This window comes from Diabrotica virgifera, chromosome 1 (genome assembly GCF_917563875.1).
Source record: "Diabrotica virgifera virgifera chromosome 1, PGI_DIABVI_V3a".
NCBI lineage: Eukaryota > Metazoa > Arthropoda > Insecta > Coleoptera > Chrysomelidae > Diabrotica > Diabrotica virgifera.
The window spans coordinates 257,611,995-257,635,552 of record NC_065443.1 but is presented as its reverse complement, the minus strand read 5'-3'; the positions used below and the strand labels follow the sequence as shown (position 1 = coordinate 257,635,552).

Sequence of the window (23,558 nt, the reverse complement as noted above, 5' to 3'; positions counted from 1 at the left end):
GTAAATCTTTTGCATACTTTTTATATTGGATATTGTTGTAGCTAAATTTACCCAAAGCAGTTCTTAGATAGCTGTATCAACGGATGTCACGAAAGAGGCCATTTAATTGTTAATTTCTCTGGTCTAATGTAGGTACCTAAGAACTGATGCAAGAATCTTGAAAATCGGAGTACAAAATAATAAAGTAATAAATTGTCAAACTTAATCAAAAATTTTTACTGGCGGAATTTTGTTCTGGTGAGTGTATATATTTTTAGATAAAACTTACAATGAAATAGTTTTGATCCAAATAAATAACCGGATAAAAAGTTGTTGTATGTTTTTTGGCCATCAGTAAATAAGTCGGCTTTGACGTAGTGTCATTCTTTACTTCATATAGGTCAGGTATTGGCGTCTACGTTCAGCTGTTTTAACGAGTACGTTGGTGGAACATACCAGTATTTTTATTATGAACTGTATAAAAATGTGAATACGAGCAGGTAAGCATTCAGTTTTTATAAAATTCTAATTGAGTAGTCCAAGTAATGAAGACTAAAATAGGACAAAACCTCGCAATTTTTACAGAATAGATAGATTTGCTTGAAAATTTGAGAATAAGTAGTAGATAGTCCAAGGATCAAAATCTATATGAGGCCGAAAGGCGCTTTTACCATGGGGGTGGTTGCCACCCCATCTCGGTGGTAATTTTTTTTATTTTATTTTGACCTCAAAAGTTGGTAAAACCATTTATTCTAAGCAAAAAATGTTCTATACATTTTTTTGATAAAATTAATAGTTTTCGATTTATTCGCTTTCGAAAGTGTGAGTTTTATATCGAAAAAATCAATGTTTTTAATCAGTTTTTTGCTAATAACTCAAAAAGTTTTTGTTTTATCAAAACAACTTTGCTTAACAAAAATGTACCTTTTGAAAAAATAAACTAAACAGTTTTTTTTTTATTTTCTTTGAGACCAATAGTAATCGAGCTATACGTTATTCTATGTTAGCTCTTCTTCGTCAAATGCTAAATATTGTAGTTTCAAAATCAAAAGACGGGATACCTGTGCATTTTTCGAGGATAACTTGTTCAATCTAATTTAAAGTATTTAAAAATATCTATCTACAGAAATAAAGAAAAGTCTCTAGCTCAAAAATTAAGTGACTTATTATGAAAAGAATGTCGGTCCCTATTTTTTTCAGCGAAAAAGTGATCGGAAACTTCCCCCGGAAGGTTCTAGAGCAGTGATACTCAACCTGCGGCCCGCGGGCCGCATGCGGCCCTCTAGCGTTTTTCATGTGGCCCGAAGGCTCACTAAAAGGCCCTGTAAACGATCAAATTATTTGTCAAATTTCACTTGTTTGTCAAATTATTTGATAGTGTGCCGCTGTGTTTAAAACGTGTTTGTGCGTGATTGTGAAATTATATTGAAATTTTTAAGAACTCTGGGATTAAAAAGCAGGTATTATTAACTTTTAGATAATAATAAATTATTAAACAAATACCCATTTTAAAAATAATCAACACTTCTTTACTAGATACATTGGAACAACCCATTTAGTAATCACAAGAAAAATCCAAGTCAAGATTAACAAAAAAATATAAAGTGATTGTGGCCTTGAAACAACACATTGTATAGTCTGTTCGCTAAACTCAGACGCAACTTTCTAGATATTTTAGTCGGTAATTTTGCCAATTTTAGTAAAATTGGCAAAAAATAATTACTAAATAGTTTTTAATTAATTTTACTAAAATTGGCAAAAAATAATTACTAAATAGTTAATATTCACTAAATAGTTAGTAATTTTGCCAATTTTTGCAAAATTGGCAAAAAACAAAAAAATTATCGACTAAAATATCTAGCCAGTTGCGTCTGAGTTTAGCGAACCGACTATATATTTAAATTTTCAATAATTATTTGCACATTTAAAAAGAGCACAAAAACTGAGTTTACAGGTTCGCTTTAATTTTGGGCACAGGAAATTTAATGACTTTAATTTTGACATTAAATATACTGAAATTTTTAAACCCGAAAGATTAAAAAGCAGATTTTTAAAGCACTTTGAATAATAAATTACTAAATTTAATAAATAAATATTCATCTAAAAAATAATCCATAATTATATAATACATTGGAATGACACTTACCACTTACCTACTAATCACAAGAAAAACCCAAGTTTGAATTAACAAAAAAAAAATAAAATAATAATTGTGACCTTGAAACAACACCCTGTATATATTAAAATTGTCAAAAACCGTTTGCACATTTGAAAAGAGTACAAAAAACAAAGTTTAATGGACCGCTTCAATTTTTTGTGCAGACAATAATTTAATGACATTAATTTCGAAATTAAATCGAAATGTTTGTGGTGAGTTCTCAGAGTTCTTAAAAATTTCGACATAATTTCAAAATTAATTAAAGTAATTAAATTATCTGCGAAAAAAATAAAGGTGAACCATTAAACTTAGTTTTTTGTGGTCTTTTCAAATGTGCAAAGAGGTTTTGAAAATTTCAATATACAGGGTGTTGTTTCAAGGTCACAATCACTTTATATTTTTTGTTGATCTGGACCAGTATTTTTGTTTTCAAAACATCAATACTTTTCATTTCAAAATTAAAGTGATTAAATTTTCTGCGAAAAATATTAAAGCGAACCTATAAACTCAGTTCTTTGTGCTCTTTTCAAAGTGCAAACGGGTTTTGAAAATGTCAATATACATACAGGATGTTGTTTCAAGGTCACAGTGAATTTAAGTATAATTTTTTTAATCCGGACTTGGATTTTTCTTCTGATTAGTAGTTCTATGGTTTGGGTTCTAAATAAGACATACTTGTATCAAATATCAAAAAATATACTAGGTGGTTATAAAGTTATGGTCCAGATAAAAATGGGCAAAATCGATAAAAACACCCTGTAACTCGGGTATAAAAATCGGTGGGGCAATAAATGTAGAATATCTAGAACCGCCTCAGCGACCTCTATTCGCCATTTAAGTATTTCCGTTTCTTAATTAAACATCCTGTATACTACTCCACCTATGCGTCCCGCAAGCTGTGGCAATAGCTTGTATGTGGCCCAGGGAAAAAAAGGTTGAGTATCGCTGTTCTAGAGGTTTGACCGGCTTAGAATGATTAGTTTTAAAAAAAATGGACTTAAAAGCGAATAACGAATTTTTGTAGTTTGGTTAAAAATGCTATTTTCTTCAGAATAGAAAGATTAGAATCGGAGATACGAAAAATATTTAACTGAAAAATTGTACAGTTGTAGCTTATTTAATTCCCAAGAAAGGGGTTAGCAAAAAATTTTTCTATGGCAAAAATTGAGTGAGCTATTGACAATTAAATCTTGTAATAACATGCAAAAACCACCTTTACCAACCCTTTTACAGTCATCTCTTTTTTGCGAATGAGGGTTTTAAAAGGATTTAATATTAATTGCCGTATAGATCCTGAAGAAACCTACAAAATATCTTTTTTACTAAACTTTCTAGAATAAAAAATAAAAAAGTTACGGTTAAAAAATCAATATATTTTTTTGAAAAAAAAAAGGAGAAATCTAATTGGAAGCATACTAAAGTAAGTTAGCGGTGTTTTTAGTCATTTGTCTTATTCATGCTTCTTTGTTTATGTATTAGTAATAGATTCCAGAAGTTTCACTGGCTTAGAATGATTAGTTTTTAAAAAACTGGAGTTAAAAGCGAATAACGAATTTTTGTAGTTTGGTAAAAAATGCCATTTTCTTCAGAATAGAAAGATTAGCATCAGAGATACGAAAAAATGTTTAAATATGAAATTGTAGATTATTCAATTCCCAAGACCATGGTTTAAAAAAAATTTCTACGGCAAAAATTGAGTGAATCGTAAATTAGTATAATATCAAAAAATATTGATTTTTTCGATATAAAACATAACACTTTCGATAGCGAATAAATCGAAAAATATTAATTTTATCAATAAAACGTATAGAACATTTTTTGCTTAAAATGAATGTTTTTATCAACTTTTGCGGTCAAAATGTAATAAAAAATTTCCACCCCCAAGATGGGGTGGCAACCACCCCCATGGTAAAAGCGCCTTTCGGCATCATATAGATTTTGATCCTTGGACTATCCACTACTTATTCTAAAATTTTCAAGCAAATCGATCCATTCTGTAAAAATTGCGAGGTGAAAAGCTTCGGTTCCTGGACTAGAGGAGCAACTGAGAAAAACGTATTAAACCCAAAATATATGATTTTGAGTTATCGAAAAAAAAAAAACTAATTGGATTAAACCTAGTTAAAAGTAAATCTTTCATTGACTATAGAAATTTATTAAGAGGATGGGTACGTATTTTCGGCTGCAATGCTATTCAAATGGGGATTCATTTTTTTCGAATCCTAAGAAAACTAATAAATATTTTTGAAAAATTTAAACGCAGAATGAAAGACTAAATTATTACCGAATGAAAGATTACGTTATTAGCGAGAGCCGAAAGTCCCTTAGAACTTCTATAATGTTTATTTTAATAAGTTACAGGGGTGAAAAACTAAGAGAAAATTTAGTGTGATTTTTAATTTCAAATATCTCATTCAAAATAAACTTTTTATTTAAACTAAGGGACTTTCGGCCCTCGGTAATAAATTAGTCTTTCATTCTGCGTTTAAATTTTTCAAAAATATTTATTGGTTTTTTCAGGATTCGAAAAAAATGAACACAATGTCCGTGGTAATATTTTCCAAATATATCTTCGTCTTACAACGCACTCAGTCGAATAGAATATTGTCAGTCAGACATTGACAATCAGTGACAATTTTAAATATTTGTCATGGCATCGGGAATATTTTGAGTTGTTGGTTAAATAATATTGATATATAGTGAATTTGATAAATAATTAATTTAAGACGTGAACTTAATAAAAAGTTATTTATTGTGTATTATTTTTGGAAGATCCAAGCAGAGAATACATCAGGATAATATATTCTGTGATCCAAGTATTTTGTTGTTAAAAATGTTCAAAATTGTAAGCGTTCCATAGTAACAATATATTATTAAGAAATCACTTTAACACTTTCCTCTTTTCTCGATTGAGTAGATATTAGTTTTTGTTGTACATATAAATTATTACAATCACTGAATACATAGTTAGTGAAAAAATTATCACATTTATTAACTGAATTAATAATTTGCAATTATACAAATAACAGTTATCCAAGAACATTCAAAAGCCATCTCTTTAAGTTAATGATGACATTTTCAAGTAGAATGACATTCTAGTAATGTTTACATATCATACCAGTGTGAATTTTACTACACGTAATTTTCCGTGTAAAGATAGTAAAAGTAGGGATAGCCGTAAAATATTTGCGAATTATGTACCGATGGATTTAATAACATTATTCTTGACAGTAAGTTGGAGTTTTTTGTTCAATTTCGGAGTTTTCAATTTTTAAATCTTTCATTTTGTTGGTTTTATCTCAGTTTGCTTAAACATTGTGTAGATTTATAGTTTTCTCCATATGAATGGATTTATTTCGTTTTTCTGAACTGTTGGTTGGATTTATGTATTTTTGCCAAATAAGTAAATAAATACCTAAAGGGAGCATTCAAGTATTACGTAAAGCGATTTTTGAAGATTTTTGACCCCCCTCCCCCTACGTACCGCACTGTAATGGGCGTTTAACTATTCTATCTATCTATCTATTAGCCTTGCGACATCCAATATTGGACATAAGCCTCCCCTTCGCTCCTCCTTCTTTCTCTATCCTGAGCCATGTGCATCCATTTTGAGCCTGCTTGGTGTTTTAGGTCATCTACCCATCTCATCTGTGGTCTCCCTCTCTTTCGTTTATATGTCCATGGTCTCCACTCTGTAATAATTTTATTCCATATTTCGTCTTTTTGTCTAATCGTATGACCACGAGTTTCCATTTTAGTTTAGTTGTTTGACGAGTAGCATCTTTAACTTTTGTGATATTTCTTACCCAGGAATTCCTTTTTCTATCTGACAGTCTTACGTTGATCATTTGTCTTTCCATTGCTCTTTGTGTTTTCGCAATTCTGTCCATACTCGCTTTTGTGAACGTCCATGTTTGACATCCATATGTAAGGACCGGAAGAATACATTGGTCGTAGATTTTCGTTTTTAGATATTGAGGGTATTTTTTATTCTTCAATATGAAGCTGAGCTTACCAAATGAGGCCCACGCTAACTTCGTTCGTCTCTTTATTTCTGCTGCTTGGTTGCCTCTATTTAATTTTATTATTTGTCCCAAGTATATGTATTCATTCACTTCTTCTATTTGGTTTTGTTTAACTATTACGTAACGCAATTTTTGAAGATTTTTGACTCCACCCTTCCCCCCCGCGTTACGTAATACTTGAACGGTCCCAAATGTCGAAAATAAAACACCAGTTTACGAAAACACTATTAATTTATAAAACAAAGTTCTCAAATATATAGACCCATATCATTTTCTACACAATCACATTCCCTTTCAATGTCATCGTATTTATTACCTTCATTATCAATATCATCTTCTCGGTTTTCTAGAATGTCCTTATACCATTTGAGGTCTTCTTCTTCTTCCCAATAAATATTTTTTCATGGGTTTATTGCAGTTTGGTTAAACATGATGGATTTACGTCAGTTTGCTTGGACTCAAAATTAGCTTTAATGCCGTTTAGTTTAGTTTTTAATATTTCATATAGCAATATACAGAATAAGCCAAATAAAAACGGAACATATGCAGTTAATACAGTGTATCGGAACTACGTTTGAAATAGTCGACTAATATAAAAGTTTGACACACATAAATCATAGCAACTCAACTACCTGTCTTCTTAGGCTAAGGCTATGGCCAGACAAGCGACAATTTACGGCGCCATAAAAGGAGTAAAATGAAGCGCGAAAATGGGTCCCGCGGTGAGTGTAGTGGATGGCCAGACTGAGCTGTGAAATATCGCGAAGCAATATCGAACGGGTCCATCTTCAGCGTCGTGTCGCAAGCAAATGGACCTAGGTCCAAATTTGTAGCTCATCTAACCATAACCACGACCAAAACACTGTATTTACATCTCGCGACACGCCGTAATTTACATCCCCGTCTGGCCATGCTTTTTACTGCAGTTACTGCCGCTTCATTTTACTGCTGTTACAGCGCCGTAAGAGCAGTAAAATGAAGCGGCCGTAAAAAGCATGACCAGATGGGGATGTAAATTACAGCGTGTCGCGAGATGTAAATACAGTGTTTCGGTCGTTGTTGTGGTTAGATGAGCTACAAATTAGGATCCAGATCCTTCTTACCAGGACCCATTATCGCGCTTCATTTTACTGCTCTTATGGCGCCGTAAATTGTCGCTTGTCTGGTCGTAGCTTTAGCCTAAAAGAAAACAGGTAGTTGAGTTGCTATGATTTATGTTTGTCAAACTTTTGTATTGGTAGACTATTTCAAACGTAGTTCCGATACACTGTATTAACTGCGTATGTTCCGTTTTTATTTGGCTTATTCTGTACATATTGGATTTAAAGCAAATTGCCTGAAATGAATAGTTCACAATGTACATTGAACTAAACCAAGGACTTTGTACTATTTACTTAAAAAATATCTAAAACTGGATTTATTGCTTTTTGCTCAGCTGCTCCTCAATTGTAATTCTGCGAAATAAGTTTTTCTCATAACATCTCAATAGGTAGGTATTTGACAAGTTTTTCCGATACTACATTATAAATACACACAACCAAGCTTATATGGAATCATCTGATATTTCTTATTATTTCGTGCGAATTTAAAAAAACGAACAAACGAAGTCAAACAATATACTTAATATATTTTATCTACTCTTCGCACTGTTTTTGGCACACTTTCATATAATTAAATATCCTTAACTTTCGCGTTGTCATGGTGATGACATATGAGCAATAAATTACAACAAAAGTTTTGACAGTTTTGTGGTTTGAAAGAAGTTAAAAATTTTAAATGTCAAAGTTCTAAAAATTGTGGAATAGAAATGAATTCCAGTGACGAAGGGTTACAGTTTTTTAATTTGTTTATCGTAGATAAAATATTGTATGAAACTGTGCGTGAAGTACTTTTTGCGAACTTACGCGATGTATAGCACTCGCTCCGCTGTCGCTCGTGCTCTAAACATCGCGTGCGTTCGCAAAAAGCATACTTCACGAACTGTTTCATAAATAACTATTTTCTACAATCACTTGATAAAGAAGACTTTTTCGCTTGTCAATGGCAACGAAAAGTTGACGTTTACTGAGTACCGTCACTTTATCGCTCTAGCGCGTAAAGTTTGATTTTATGCTCGTCGTCCGTAGCAACCGTACAACCATACAATAACAAACACATCGAACATTCAAACTGAAAGATATAAAAGTTATTGTTATGACACTATAATGACAGATGTAAAATAGTTACAATAAAGTTAATGATTTAAAAATAGTTTCATATTATTAAGTGGTTGTAGAAAAAATGTTGTATGTATTACAAGCGCAAAGTGACTTACAGTCGAACCCGCTTATTAGAGTACCGCTTATAGGAATATCCCGGTTTAAGGGATAGAATTTTCAGGTCCCGAAACGTTTCCATTTACTCCTTAATAAATTTAACTGCTTATAGGAATACGTTTTTGTTAAATGGTACCGCTTATTAGAATATATTTTTCAAGTAACCACGGACTTTTATGTACAATTTCCTACAAAAAATTATTTCTGGTTTATCAGAAATCTTCTGACCTCTATATTATTTGTATTTATAGAACTCCCGATGCGGATGTGCAGATTTTCTTACAACAACTACTTAGCTTGCTAGAATCTATTCCTTCAAAAAGTAAATTAATTCTATGTGGCGATCTAAATATTGACTACTCCAGTGTGTGTGCTGCTCAAGAATCTCTTCATTCTATCTTTGATTCCTTTGGTATAGGTATGCATGTAAATTCCCCAACCAGAATAACTAAAACTAGCTCTAGTATCATTGACTATGTCGTATCGTCTTTAGCTCCAAAGTCTACTGACTGTACTGTTTTCAACTCAGGTTTCTCTGATCATGAAGCAGTATTGACTACATTTTGGTTAAAATCAAAAAATAGTAGTGAAAACACGCAACGAAAATTGTTCCGTGTCTTTGGAGAACAAAATTTTCTAACATTTAAACACCTATGTCAAACAACTGACTGGGACTTCCGCTCTGTTGATGTCGACATCGAGTTTTCTAGATTAATAAAGTTATTGTCTGGTCTGGCATACGAATCCTTTCCTCTTAGGCCCATCAAAACTAAACATCGTAAACTCTGGTCAACTAGAGGTCTACGTATATCTGCAAAGAACATGCGCTCATTATCGTACCTAAAAAAATTCTCGGACAACATATCCTTCCATGATTACGTTAGGCTTTACAAGAAAATTTACCATAAAGCCATAAAGGCCGCCATAGAAATTTATTACAATGCGAGGCTGGCTAAATCAGGTAATGTTGCTAAGGAAACGTGGTCTATCGTAAACGAACTGAGAGATAAGACTTCTTCTCCCACCACAATCCCGACTTCTCCTGAGACCCTGAACAATTAATTTGTAAATGTGGCAAAAAATTTAACAAATACTATACCTCCTTCTCAGGATCCGATTTCATATCTTTCTCATAGGAATGTAAATAGTTTCTTTTTTACACCCATAGTATTAGGTGAAATACGCTCTACAATAAATAACATTAAAAATAAATCGTCATCTGGGACTGATGGCCTCACTCTTAAAATGTTTTCTGCTCTACCTGATTGCACTTTAAACCATCTTACTACCTTAATAAACAGGTCATTCGAAACTGGGATTTTTCCAAGCTGCCTTAAGACAGCGATAATTATTCCTAAACACAAAGGAGGCGATAAAGATCTTGCTTCGAATTATCGCCCTATTGCACTCCTGCCCACGTTGTCGAAGATAATTGAAAGTCTGGTAAAAAAAAGAATCTTATCTTTTCTGTTGAAATACAAATTGCTTACTCCACATCAATTTGGATTCCTGAGTGACAAATGCACGAATGATGCTATGTTCTTCCTTTTCGATCATGTTTACTCCAGTCTAAACAACCATCACTCTACAGCAACAATTTTCTGTGATTTCTCTAAAGCATTCGATTGTGTAAACCATAACATCTTGACTGACAAATTACAGCACTATGGATTTAGGGGAAAGGCTCTTAAATGGCTTAAATCAAATCTTAATAAAAGAAGTCAGTTTGTAAGGATTGACACGAAGACGTCTTCTTGCATGCCATTAGAATGTGGGGTACCTCAGGGTTCAGTTCTAGGCCCTATATTGTTTCTGATATACATAAATGACACCTCTAGTCTGAACATTAAAGGTAAAATATGTCTCTTTGCAGATGATACTAGTATTACTTGGAGTAACACGGATATTATGGATCTTCGCAATACCATAGCTACAGACCTAGTCACCATTAAATCGTGGTGCGATTCGAATCTCCTGTTATTTAACGTTTCTAAAACCAAAGTCCTACCTTACAACAGTATGATGCAACCTTTAGTACTTAATAACAACAGTCTAGAGGTAGTTGAATCGGTGAAGTTCTTAGGGCTTATTGTGGATAAGTCTCTAAAATGGAACTTGCACATTGATGCCTTACACAAAAAATTAAGTTCTACTTGTTTTGCGCTAAGATCAGTTGCTACGGAAATGAATTTGTCAACATCTAGGACCGTTTATTATGCCCTTTTTGAGTCTCATCTTCGGTACGCCCTTCCATTCTGGGGTACGTGTTGTGCGACTCAATTTGAGCGTATTTTTAAACTACAAAAGAGAGCTCTTCGTTACTCCCTGAGACTCAATAGCAGAGTTCATTGCCAAGAATTCTTTAAAAAATTTAAAATATTAACTCTTCCTTCTTTGTTTGTTTTTGAATCCGTTTGTTTAATCCGCAAACATGCATCAGAAGGTCCAGAGAGACCCACTCACAACTATCCCCTTAGAAACGTGGACATAATCTTTATCTGCCAACCCCACGGTCTGAGCTGGTTAAGTGCTCTATACTATACAATTCGAGAAAAATGTACAATCACCTGCCATCTAACATCAAATCTATTGCAGCATTTCCCGCTTTTCGCAAGGCCTTGAAAGCTTATTTGCTGGAGAGAGATTTTTATACAGTGAATGACTTTTTTATAAACGATTTGAATTCAGCAAATTGACTTGCAGGATTATTACTTTCGAGTACTTTTATACATATTTGCAGCGGCATAGAACTTTTGATTTACTTTCCCTTTCCCTTTCCCTTTTCCTCGTTCGCCTTCTTTTTGCTCTGACGTTGTATACATATTGTTTGCAAAATTTTTAATTTTTTAATGTGTACTTAATAACTATAAAATTATATTAAGTAGTATAACTTACGCCATTTACTTGGTGTCTGTTTCTGTTTTTGTTTTGTTTGTAGTTTTTTATTGTATTTTTTTATTTTGTATAAGCTTTGTCCACAAATTGGTAAAAATTTTTGACAATAAAGCATACCTTACTTACTTACTTACTATAGGAGCTGTCGATAATAAACACTTTATTACTTACTTTCAATTCTAACCTCCGCCAAGCATTTACCGATCCGATCATAAAGTAGGTACTTTTTCATTTATGTAAATATTCTTATTGCTCACCCACCACCCACGTCGTTGTCTGTTTAGATTTTTAGAAACAGTTAATTTAGAAATCATAACCGCCTGTATATAATAACCGCTTTATAATATGTATTATAAGAAGTTTTCTGGAGGGTAAAACCAATGTCAATTTTTTAATTATTATATTTCTATATTATATTACCGATTCTTTTTCCAGAAAAAAAAATAAGTCTGTTGTATGTATGTTAATAAGAAAATATGTATACCTATATCTACATATCATTTCATACTTATTTGTGTATGTATGCACAGAAGTTTGGTGTTTTAATAAAATAAGCAATAGTTATACTAGATACTGTATTATTGACATAAAAAGAAATAAAACCATATGTACATCACGTATGTATGTATTGTACCCTCGGAGATCGCTGGGAAAATTTCCACTCAAAATAACAAAATTCAGTTTGGCAACACTGTGTAAATGTTGATAGTAACATATCCTTTTTAAGATAAACAGAAGTATAATTTAGTCCAGACAAATTAATATATTCTTTTGCTAACAAAAATGAGATTTTTCAACCAAATAGTGTTTCAAATATGATGTGCAAAATAATTTTTAATTGGGTTCTGCTAATGAGCTTGCTTTTTTTGTCATTAAAGTAGAAAAAACTATAAATTTCACTCATTAAAACATTATCGTCTTAATTATTTTAACTGTACTAATATCCGTCGGCTAATTTTGAATGATTAATGGGCTCTTAAAACATTTTATCTGTAGCGGCTTCTGGACTATCTTAAAAATATCGAATATCATTGATAAAATGCACATATCCCACCGATCTTCGCTTTGACCATACATGTACATATGTACGTATTATGTACATGTACAAATGTACATACATATTATGGTAGGGGAGCCCAAGCGGGGATTTTTGCAGTTACTCGAGCGCGTCAGATTATTATATGGGGAGAAACCTTGTACCCTGAAAATGTACCTCTACTATATATTGCCTCTTAATGCAGAGGAGTTCGTTAAGGGGAGAGCGAAAAAAAAATATATGTTTAGAAAAACTCGAAATCGTCAGATTAAGATAAAATAAGTTAAGTACATGCAAAACAGTGTATATTTCAAAAATCTGACGATTTGAGCGGGGTAAGGAAATGGGTGAGTCCCAAAGTTTCACAAGAAAAAAGCGAATATAACACGAAATGAATGACAGATCGAAAAACTAAAAAATACGTACTCAATATTTTTCAAAAATCTATCGAATGATACTAAACATGACTTCCCACGGAGGGGGGTGGGGGGTAAATTTAATATTTTAAATACGAATCCCGCGATATTTCGCGAAATGAACATCAAATCGAAAAACTGAAAAATACACTTATTCAATATTTTTGAAAAATCTATCGAATGACACTAAACACGACCCCTCACAAAAATGGGGTAGGGGGTTACTTTAAAATCTTAAATGGGAGCCCCCATTTTTTATTGCAGATTTGGATTCCTTACGTAAAAATAAGTAACTTTTATTCGAGACATTTTTTTAAATTATGGACAGATTGCGCTATAATCTAAAAAAACGATTGTTGGAAATGAAAAATTAAATTAAAAATGGGCAAGTCCCCGCTAAAATGGACAACTTTACTTAACTTTTTTTTTAGTTTTAGGACCTACTCTTTACAACCCAATAGATCACCAAAGCACTCGAGTGACTGCACATTTAGCATACTTTGCTCCCCTACCATTATGTACATGTACCAAGTGGGTTGTACTATTATTATGACGTATATTCAGTACATTTATTTCTACTAGCCACCACTGATCGGTTATTAGAATATCCTGGTTATAGGAATAGTTTTGCTTTGCACGAAGGCTATTCCAATATTCGACTGTATTGCTTTCGAGTAATTTCCGCTCTCCGCTACGCGTCGAGCGATAACTCTTACTCTCAAGCAATAGTGTACCACGTTTCGCTCTTAATACATAAATAACTATTTTGCCAACATAAAATCAAATGTTTTATAATATTCTAATTGATTTTCTACTGTACCGGGTGTCCCAATAAGAATGGCTCTCGGTCATATCTCAGGAACCGTTTATAGTAGAGCTTTGAAATAAAAAATTTTATAACAAAAGTTGCCTCAGGAAAAGCCTGGAAATTATTTTCATAATTGTGGGTTCACCGCTAGAGGGCGTAATTGAATATCAAAAATAAAAACATCTAAATTTTACAAAATTTTCCTAATGAAGGGGCACTGGAAATCCGATTATTGTATTCTTCATCAAATTCTGCGCATATTTGATTTAACAAGTTTAACTCTACCTTTGCAAATAAGAGGTGGGGGTGAGTGGAAACCTTGTTATGAAAAAATGGCTGTAAGTCCGGTTCTGCTAAATCAAATTTTGAAAACTGGGTCTTGTTGAAGACAGATCTTTTTCTTCAATGTAAGCGTGATAATTTTGAACCATTCTAATAAGTATTAAGCCAGCTGGGAGGCGTTATTTAATTTTTTTCAGAAATCTAGTTTTCTTTGGAAAATATTAAATACAAGTATGCATTTTTAATCATGCTTTATAAAATTAGATTAAATTAGCAATATAATAGCGAAAACCGCCTGTCGATACCTTTTTTCTATCTCAAGATATCTCGAGAAACGTGTAAATTTTATACATAACTGTTACTATCACCGGTAAACTAAGTTAATGAAAAGTAGTGTGCTGTGGAAAAAAAGAAAATAACATTTTCCAGATGTCAACGTATAAAAATATAATTAATTAAAACAACAATATAAAGAGAAACAATACTATTAAAATTAAATATAACACAGAACAAAAAGAACTACTTAGTGACGACCTAAATATTCAAATTGTTGCCCATCATACACTTCTCTAGAATACATTATCCAGAGAATACTAAACGCCATTCAAAGCATATCGAGAGCAGAAATTGAGACTGCTGTTCAATCTACTCTTGAAAGAGTAAATGTTTGCAACGAAAATGATGGGTAAAAATTTGAACGTTTATGTCATCACTAAATAGTTGTTTTTATTTCTTTGTAATAGGGCTTTTCAACGCTTCTCATTTGTTTCGAGCCTCTGTCATATGCCGTATAATCCGTGTATAATATTAATATACGAGATATGAACGAGGCTCGAAACAAATGAGAAGCGTTGAAAAACCTAATATACGTTGACAGCTGGAAAATGTTTCTTTGTTGTTTCCATAGCACACTACTTTTAATGAATTTCGTTTACCGGTGACAGTAACAGTTATGTTTTTAAATTTACACGTTTTGTAAGATATCTCGAGATAGAAAAAAGGTATTAACATGCGGTTTTCGCTATTCTGTTGCTAATTTTGTCTAATTTTGTAATATGGTATTAAAAATGCATGTTTGTATTTAATATTTTCCAAGGAACACTAGATTTCTGAAAAAAATTAAATAACGCCTTCTAGCTGGCATATTACTCAGTAAGTTGGTTCGAAATCATAACTTTTACATTGACGAAAAAGATCTGTCTTCAACAAGACCAAGTTTGCAAAATTTGATTAAGCAGAACCGGACTCACAGACAGTTTTTCATAACAAGGTTCCCACTCACCCCCACCTCTTATTTCCAAAGGTAGACCTAAACTTGTCAAATCAAATATGCGTAGAATTTTATGAAGAATACGACGATCGGATTTCCAGTGCCCCTTCATTAGGAAAATTTTGTAAAATTTAGATTTTTTAATTTTTGATATTCAATTACGCCCTCTAGCGGTGGTCCCACAATTATGAAAATAATTTCCAGGCTTTTCCTTAGGCAACTTTTGTTATAAAATTTTTTATTTCAAAGCTCTACTATAAACGGTTCCTGAGATATGGCCGAGAGCCATTCTTATTGGGACACCCGGTACACTAAAAAAGGCTATATTATGTACCTGTAAAATGAAACTAATTTATTTTTTATTAAGACGCACAACAGGCTACCAGGGCATTTTTCTAAAATAGAATAATAATATTAACTAAGTACAATTTTAAACAAAACTCAAACTTAAGTTTATACAAAATTCTTAACTACTCTGAAGGACCTGATAAACAATATTTCTTCATTCACTTCTTTTTTTGCTTTTGTTTTCCAGTCCCTCACTTTTGCGTGTTTAACTTGCTCCACTTTATTAATCCACCTCGCCCTGGGTCTACCTCTTCTTCTGGGACTGATTAGTTTACTGGTCATAACTAGTTTAGGCATTCTGTTCGCTGTCATTTTTTCTACATGTCCCAACCATCTGATCATTTGCGACTTGGACCAAGTGCTTCAAATATTTTTGTTTTCAAAAAAGTTTCTAGCATCAAAAGTAAGGAAGTTACGCTCAAAATAAAGTTTTGGTTAAAAAATAATGAAAATTACCACCGGGTTAGCATCCCAAATAAAATTAATCCTTACCGCTTCACAAGCTACTTTACTCATGTATTGTTTATACAGTATGGTGTAGAGGATTTATATTAGCATCTAAAAAATAAGAGTAATCCATATCGATTTAATTTTTAAAGTTTCAAACAAATATTATTTACATGTACTGTTCACATTACGTAAATGGGTGACATTGCTTCTGCAATGTAGTCCACTCGTTTTGAAAACTACGGAATCAGCAATTATGTTACTATTAGTACTTTCATGTATAGATTTCATGTATCATGTATCGATTTCATATATCGATTTAATTTTTAAAGTCTCAAACAAATATTATTTACATGTACTGTTTACATTACGTAAATGGGTGACATTGCTTCTGCAATGTAGGCCACTCGTTTTGAAAACAACGGAGTCAGCAATTATGTTACTATTAGTATTTTCATCGTCACATTCAGGTGTAGTCGATCATAAATCATAACAAAACAATTACGATTTATTTATAGATACGGAGAAAGTAAAGAGAGATTATTCATTATTCAGACATCGACGTGGTTAGATCAGATACGTTGTCCACCAACTAGTTACTGTATTTAGTGTTCTAAATAAATATATTCTGCTAAATAGTGTTTCAACTAAATCAACCCATCATCGGGGGTAACAACCCCTAGTACCACCATAATGGTGCAAATGTTTGGAATAAATTCGTTGTTTCATAAGCCGGCGAGTTTAAGGGAAAATCCTGAAACAGTTCGATTTTTATATTCAAATTATGATTTTTTGACGTATATATCTACATTAGCCTGGGCCGAAATGGGCAAAAAAAATTTTTTTTGTAAAAGTGGAACTCCGTATAGTAAAAAATTTGTCTTTTGTAATAAAAATAAGACAGAAAAAAACTCAGGCCGGTATTCGAATTTTTAGCCGCGCCCCTGGGGCCCCCAAGGGCCCAATTTTTTTTTTCGTTTACTGATTATTTTCGTAGTGAAAAAATCCTTTCAAATATTGTCAAAACCCAGGCAACCAAATAACGTTTAAAAAACGTTGAAAAAACGTCATTATTATCACCAAACGACGTCAGTTTATCACGTTTTTTCGACGTCGAAGATCACGTGAATATGTCCCACCATAAATCACGTCATTTTTATCACGTTTTAAATACGTGATATGAAAAACGTAGTTTTTACGTCGATTTTGCGTCGTTTTTTAGATTTAATTTTCATTTTATGGTTTTAGAAATACACAATAATTGAATGGGTCCACCACATGGTTTGTTTTTGAGAAGTCAAAGAAAAAGTTTTATATTGTGATAATGGTGAGTTTATACATTTTAAAGGTGAGTAATACAGTTTGTATTTTGTATTTAAAAACTGTATTACTAACCCTTAAAATGTATAAACTCACCATCATCACAATATTAAAACTCTTTCTTTGACTTCTCAAAAACAAACCATGTGGCGCTTACAACGTTATTCGGCAGGCCCATTCAATTATTCGTATGGGCATTGTTAGTATTGCAATTTTTCCATTTAAGTAAAACCAAATGGAAGGTTTGTTAAAATGCATAGAATTATAATATCCTCAATGCAACATATATAACATACATAGAATTTTCACTTTTTATATTATAAGTATTTACTGTGTCAAAAGTGAAACAACATATAAACTAATAAATCATTTATTAACAAATTAAACATTTAAGTCACAATGTAATAACAAACTTAAGTTTAAACCATTTAAGTTATATAATATATATATATATATATATATATATATATATATATATATATATATATATATATATATATAATTATTATAATTATACCACACACTTTAAAGGTACGATTCCGACAACGACTGCAGATGGCAGTTACAGTTGTCACCATGACAGACGTCATTATTTTGCACTAATAATTTGCATAATTATTAGCAACTGACGTTCTGCCAGACAGCAGTTGCAGTCAGATGTCGGAATAAGTCTCATACAGATAAATAGTGCAAAGTAGTAACATCCATAACGCCGAGAACTGCAACTGATGTTTGCAGTTGCTGTCTGCAGTCGTTATCGGAATCGTACCTTTAGTCAAAAATGAATACATACAAATAAGACCCAATATATTGAATTTCAATGAAAACTATCTGCTTTATATTTATAAATTTTAAGAAGACTATTGAATGATAAAAAATAGGACAAAACTATAATAGTATGTGTTCTCACATATATTTCCATATTCTAATAATCCTCAAAATGATTTCAAATAATTATTACAAATTTTTGCATACAAAAAGATCCACAGACACCTGAAAAATATATTTTTTGATTAAGGGACTGTAATGACCAAATTAACATGATAAAAACAATTTACATGTGATATCTGATAATACACACTTAAAAGACTAATAGGGCTTTTTATCGACTGTCATTTGTTTCGAGCATCTGTCATGTGTCACATAATATTAATATATCTATGCCATATGTCTTTGGTGTGTATCATTGATATATACCAATAACGTATGACGTAGATATAATATTAATATTATGTGACACATGACAGAAGCTCGAAACAAATGACTGTGAATGAAAAGCCCTATACATAAATACTCATGATGAAGAAGTACATTATAATTAAAAATGACTAACCATTTTCATATCACTGCAACATGAAGCCAAAGCCGTCTTATATATCAGTTCGTTTAGAGAGCGCAACAAGCACTCTGACCGAACAGCTTGAAAACTCATTAGTTTTTCACCAGAGAATGTACATAGCTGTAACATCTGTACATGCATTGGGTTCTTCTTCTTCTGTCTTGCTGTGGGCATACTCAGCTGCAAATAAGATTGCTGCAATATGGCTGCAAATTTCACTATTACTGGCCATACACATACAATGTGCATTTGCTATGCCATTGGAACTGGCTATTCACCGAAGCATCTAGCGGTTTAGCATTAGCTTTTTGGGAATTTTTCACCTAAAAAAATATTTTATCTTTGTGGGAATGCTTCAAGTACAAAAATTTATTTTCATTCGAGTATTTGCGTTCTTTACAATGATTGAGAATATTTTAAAATCAGACATTCATATAATATAATTTTAGAACAAACGATCATGACTGTTTATTATTCTCTTTTCTATCATAGCAATTACATGTCGTCGACCTAATCTGTAAACTGTGTAACTCCATTTATCCAAATTTTACAGAGGCACAAAAAATTATTTCTCTAAATATGACTAATGCGAATACTGTATCTCCCATTTTAAAAGATAGAATGCTAAAATGGAATATTTTATAGATAGGTACTAACATTTGTACCTATATTGTTTAATGAGTGTATTAATATTATTTACCACCAACTCTTTCTTGAAAATATCACTTTCTAAACAGTGAGGTCAATCGTGTGGTATGACAAACTGGGGAGATACATATTTTTCGTACTAAATTTGCTGCAAGGGAGATACAGTGTATACGAAGATGTCACTATTTACTCTTCTGGTAAAAATATGCATGTGCATCCTTTTTTAAACGAGTAGGGATTTTTTCAAATAAATGGCAGTAATAACTCATTTTCAGAGAAATATGGAGAAAAACACAGTTTACAAATTAGGACAATATGTCTGGTTTCATACAGATATATAAACGTAAATAAAATCTAATATTTAAAACCCATTTATCCGAAAGACACTAATACTGTTATCCATATATTTCTTAATGGTGAATAAATAAAATAAAGACTTACCTTTCCAACAATAATATAGAAATCATCAAAACATCAACGTTTCAAAACAAATCCAGTTGTGAAGGCTTTTATGTGCCTGAAGGCTTTTGTATGCTTTCATCTGCTGCTTAAAGCAGTAACTGTGAGACTCTAGCAGTCTATCTATAATAGCATTATAACAGTAATTGAAGGAATGCACTGTAAAATCCAATTCTGATGACTGAATTGTATATGGATCTAAATCTCCAATTATTTTCAGCTTCAATGAATATCTAAAACAAGAAAAGAAATAATGTTATTGCTTGCAAAATTCATCATTATTGATAAATATCAGGGAAAAATGAATAGTAAATAAAAAATTGTTTCGCCTAGCTTTCTAAAACATCTGCGGAGTTTCCATTAATAATTTCCTTAAATAATCACTTTGCATTGTGGTAAATTTATAAAATTTACAAATGACAAACAGAAGTTTTAAAAAATACACACAAAACAGCCAACAAAATCCAAATGAATCCAAAAAAGGCAAAATACTAGGACAAACAAACAATGAAATGAAACGACAACGATGATACAAACATAACCCTAGTTTTGTAACTTTTAAGCTCCAAGCTCCTCCCAATTTCGTGATGTCAGACTTAGGCTGGCTGAAATGAAAACGTCTTTTAAACGTATTTTAACGTCATTAATCTTACGTATTTAAAATCACCTACAAAAGACGTCGATATGACGTAATGTTCAACTACGTGTATATATTCCACCAAATACTGACGTTTCCTCGACGTTGTTGACGTCACTTGGTTGCCTGGGAAGTAAGCTGTTAAAAAATAAAATGGATATCTAAATCTTAAACTGCGCCCCGCACAGTTTAAGTGTAGTGAAAACATCAAAGAGAGACTAGTTTGTGTAGCATTTCGCTTGATTTGATCATTTAAATGTACTGTTTGTAATTAATTTTTATTTGCATTGCAAAAAAATACCTTAATAGATCAAACCAACCCAGAGCTTACCACGTGGAGGTAGCTACACCTCAAGCTCCTCCCTCCCACCCACCTGTCTTATTTTTCTATTTTAAATCTTCTGTTTTAAAATACTGATTTTTGTTTTCAAATTCTGGTAACTTTTTTCTAGCATTTAGTTTCGCCCTAATATAGCCGTCTCTTGTCGTTTCTCCACATACTTTTTCCGAAGCCTCTGTTACGATTTTCACACACCGTTCTACGGCTTGTGTGTGACATGGGAATTTGTCAATAAAGTCGGGTGCCCTTTTATCCTTGATTAGCTTAAGAAGGAAATCGTCAGTAAGCTTCGTTGTTAAAGGAGGCTCTGATAAAAAACACTTTTGCCAATCAATTAAAAAAATATAATCATCAGCGTCAAACTGTATGTCTGGAATTTTAAAATATCGTACAACTTCTGTTGATTTTTGTTTTCTAGCTTTAATAATTCGACGCACTGCTAGTTCTCTAACATGATCACGAGAATCAAAAAGCATTGCTAAGAGTAAATTTTCAGGGTGCAGAAAATATGAGTTGGTTGAAATTACCCTCTGAAATATATTTTGCACATTACCTGGAAGTTCTCTTGATGCTTTAATCGCATTCCATAAATGTATTGCACCGTATTATATTACGGGTTTAGATTTAACTTGGAACCACATTGGCGCATATACTTTTATAATGAACTTTACAAGCTCTCTTAAATTTTCGGAGGGGTCATTTGTAGACACATATAACCGTAACAACCTATTAGCTGTTGTACGCCAGCGAGCATGACTCATTTTTCCAGGTGTTTTATTCGCTAAGCTTTCTTGGCAATATCCCGCGTTAATTGCCAGACAAATGTTATAAAGGTATTGTTGATCATTACTTAAATCTTGTTGTATCACAACTGGGAGAACACAAGAAATTGATTCAAATTTAACCACGGACCTTGTTTCACATTCTTTAAGAAGTGCGCCTATCGGACCTGAAAATGTGTAAGGTCCTTTTGTGATGCCATCTAACTCTTGCAACAAATGTCTTAGAGGGAGCTCATTGGCGTGTAGCAAACAAATACTCCACTGCAATGGTTTGCCAATGTGACTTTCAATTTTGCGAATGACTCCGTTTTTCCATCCTGTATTTACATTGGTTCCGTCAGAGCCGATTACTACTACTTCATTAAGATCTGTGTTCTGTTTTTTTAAGGATAAAATTAGTCCATTAAAAATATGTTCTGCAGTTCCGGAAGTCTGTAAAGTTACGTGTCCAAAGTAAATACTTCCTGGCTCTTGTATTATTGAAATATGTTCTTCAAGTTTCGTAGTTCGTCTTCCGTCAACTTGATGCAGTGTCATTATCTTTGCGCCCATCAAAGTATAACCCTTTTACTGTGATAGCGAGAGGTATCTGCTGAAGAGCTTTTCGATTTTTTTCTATTTCTCTACGGACCTTGTTTTTATCTATGACGTTAGATAACTTATCCGGAGCAATTATTTTCATATCTTCTAGTACTGCAGATGCAATTTTAGCTACAGTTCTATTAGATGCACCAGTTAGGTCCGCTATTTGTGCAGTACAAGGCAATGGCGTTCTCATTTGCTGCTTTGTTTTTAGTATTTTAAGCCTCTTAGGTTTATCAACATAAGGACATTTAAATTCTTCTTCGCTATCTTCAACAAGAGAAGATTCTGAAGAAGTTTCATTCAAATCAGAATCCGTAATAATGTCAGTTACCTTTTGTGTGCCGCTAGTACCAGGTAAGGATTCCTTATGATTCCTTAATAAGAAATCAGTTTCATTTTTAGTGTATCTCTTTGCCTCTTTTTCTTTTCTTAACATTTGTTTGTTAAGTTGTGCAGTTTTAACTTTATCAATACCTCCTATTATCATTCTTCTGTCATTTCGTTGATCGGTAATAAATTCCCACTCTACTTCTGGTATTTTACGTGATTTATCGCACTTGCAATTCTTTAAGTTCACACATTTACAAGCACAAATGTCAAAAATTTTAAGGGAGTCTAATTTAAACTTGTTTAACTTTTCATCGAGAAATGGGGTTTTTCTACTTTTAAAAGGTTTAAGAATAGTCCGATATTTTTTATTATAAGCTACAATCATCTCGCAAATACGCGTATGTCCTAGAACTGGAAGTGATGCACGAATCCATATGTCTTTCACTTTTTTTGCCACGGTATTAGCGATTTCACTTGCAGAAGGTTGTTTGCTACCTTCCCCTTTAAGTTCACGACGAACACTTTCATAACACTGTATTATGTCCTGGTAAGTCGGAAGTTGAACGGAACTGTCCACACAAATATCCTTAACATTTCCGAATAGAGGACAACTGTCACTCGCCCGGCTTTTTATAAAAGACATTTTAAAATATAGTTTTATTCTTATTTCACCAAAGCTCTCACAACGACGACTAATTCGAAACTGGTAAGGAACTCGGCTGATCGGCTCTCGTGCATTTATGTGAAGTTGTGTAAGAGGGACCCTAGGAGGGAAAGGAGGGACTGACAAGTCTAAGCCGGCGTGGCGCGGCGTCTTCTAACACCGAAAATACCGATATATGCGTTGCGCTATTTATAGATGATTGAACTTGAAAAGTGCGTCAGCAGTTACGCTAACAGCATAAAGAGGACTCTTTTGAAGGGGCGCGGTTAAATATTCGAATATTAATGTTATTTTTTGATATGATACTACAAATATTACTTACAACAATTTTTTTACTACGGAGGTGAAAAAAAAAACAAAAAAAGTTGACCCCCTTGGGGGCCCAGGGGCGCGGCTAAATATTGGAGTAAGGCCCCAATTTTTTTTAGGATGTTTTTTTTGCACCAAAGACATATTTTTAGCACTACGGTAAGTT

The 23,558-nt window shown here is 32.7% G+C and overlaps 1 protein-coding gene across 1 annotated transcript in view; it reads left to right on the top strand.

Annotated features, from left to right (window-relative positions):
- Positions 1–341: 341 nt before the first annotated feature.
- Positions 342–23,558, top strand: part of LOC126883601 (ankyrin-1-like) — a 42,829-nt gene continuing 19,612 nt past the window's right edge. The window contains exon 1 of the mRNA XM_050649256.1: positions 342–479. The gene's annotated coding sequence lies outside the window, so the exon portion shown is untranslated. The remainder of the gene's footprint in view (positions 480–23,558) is intronic.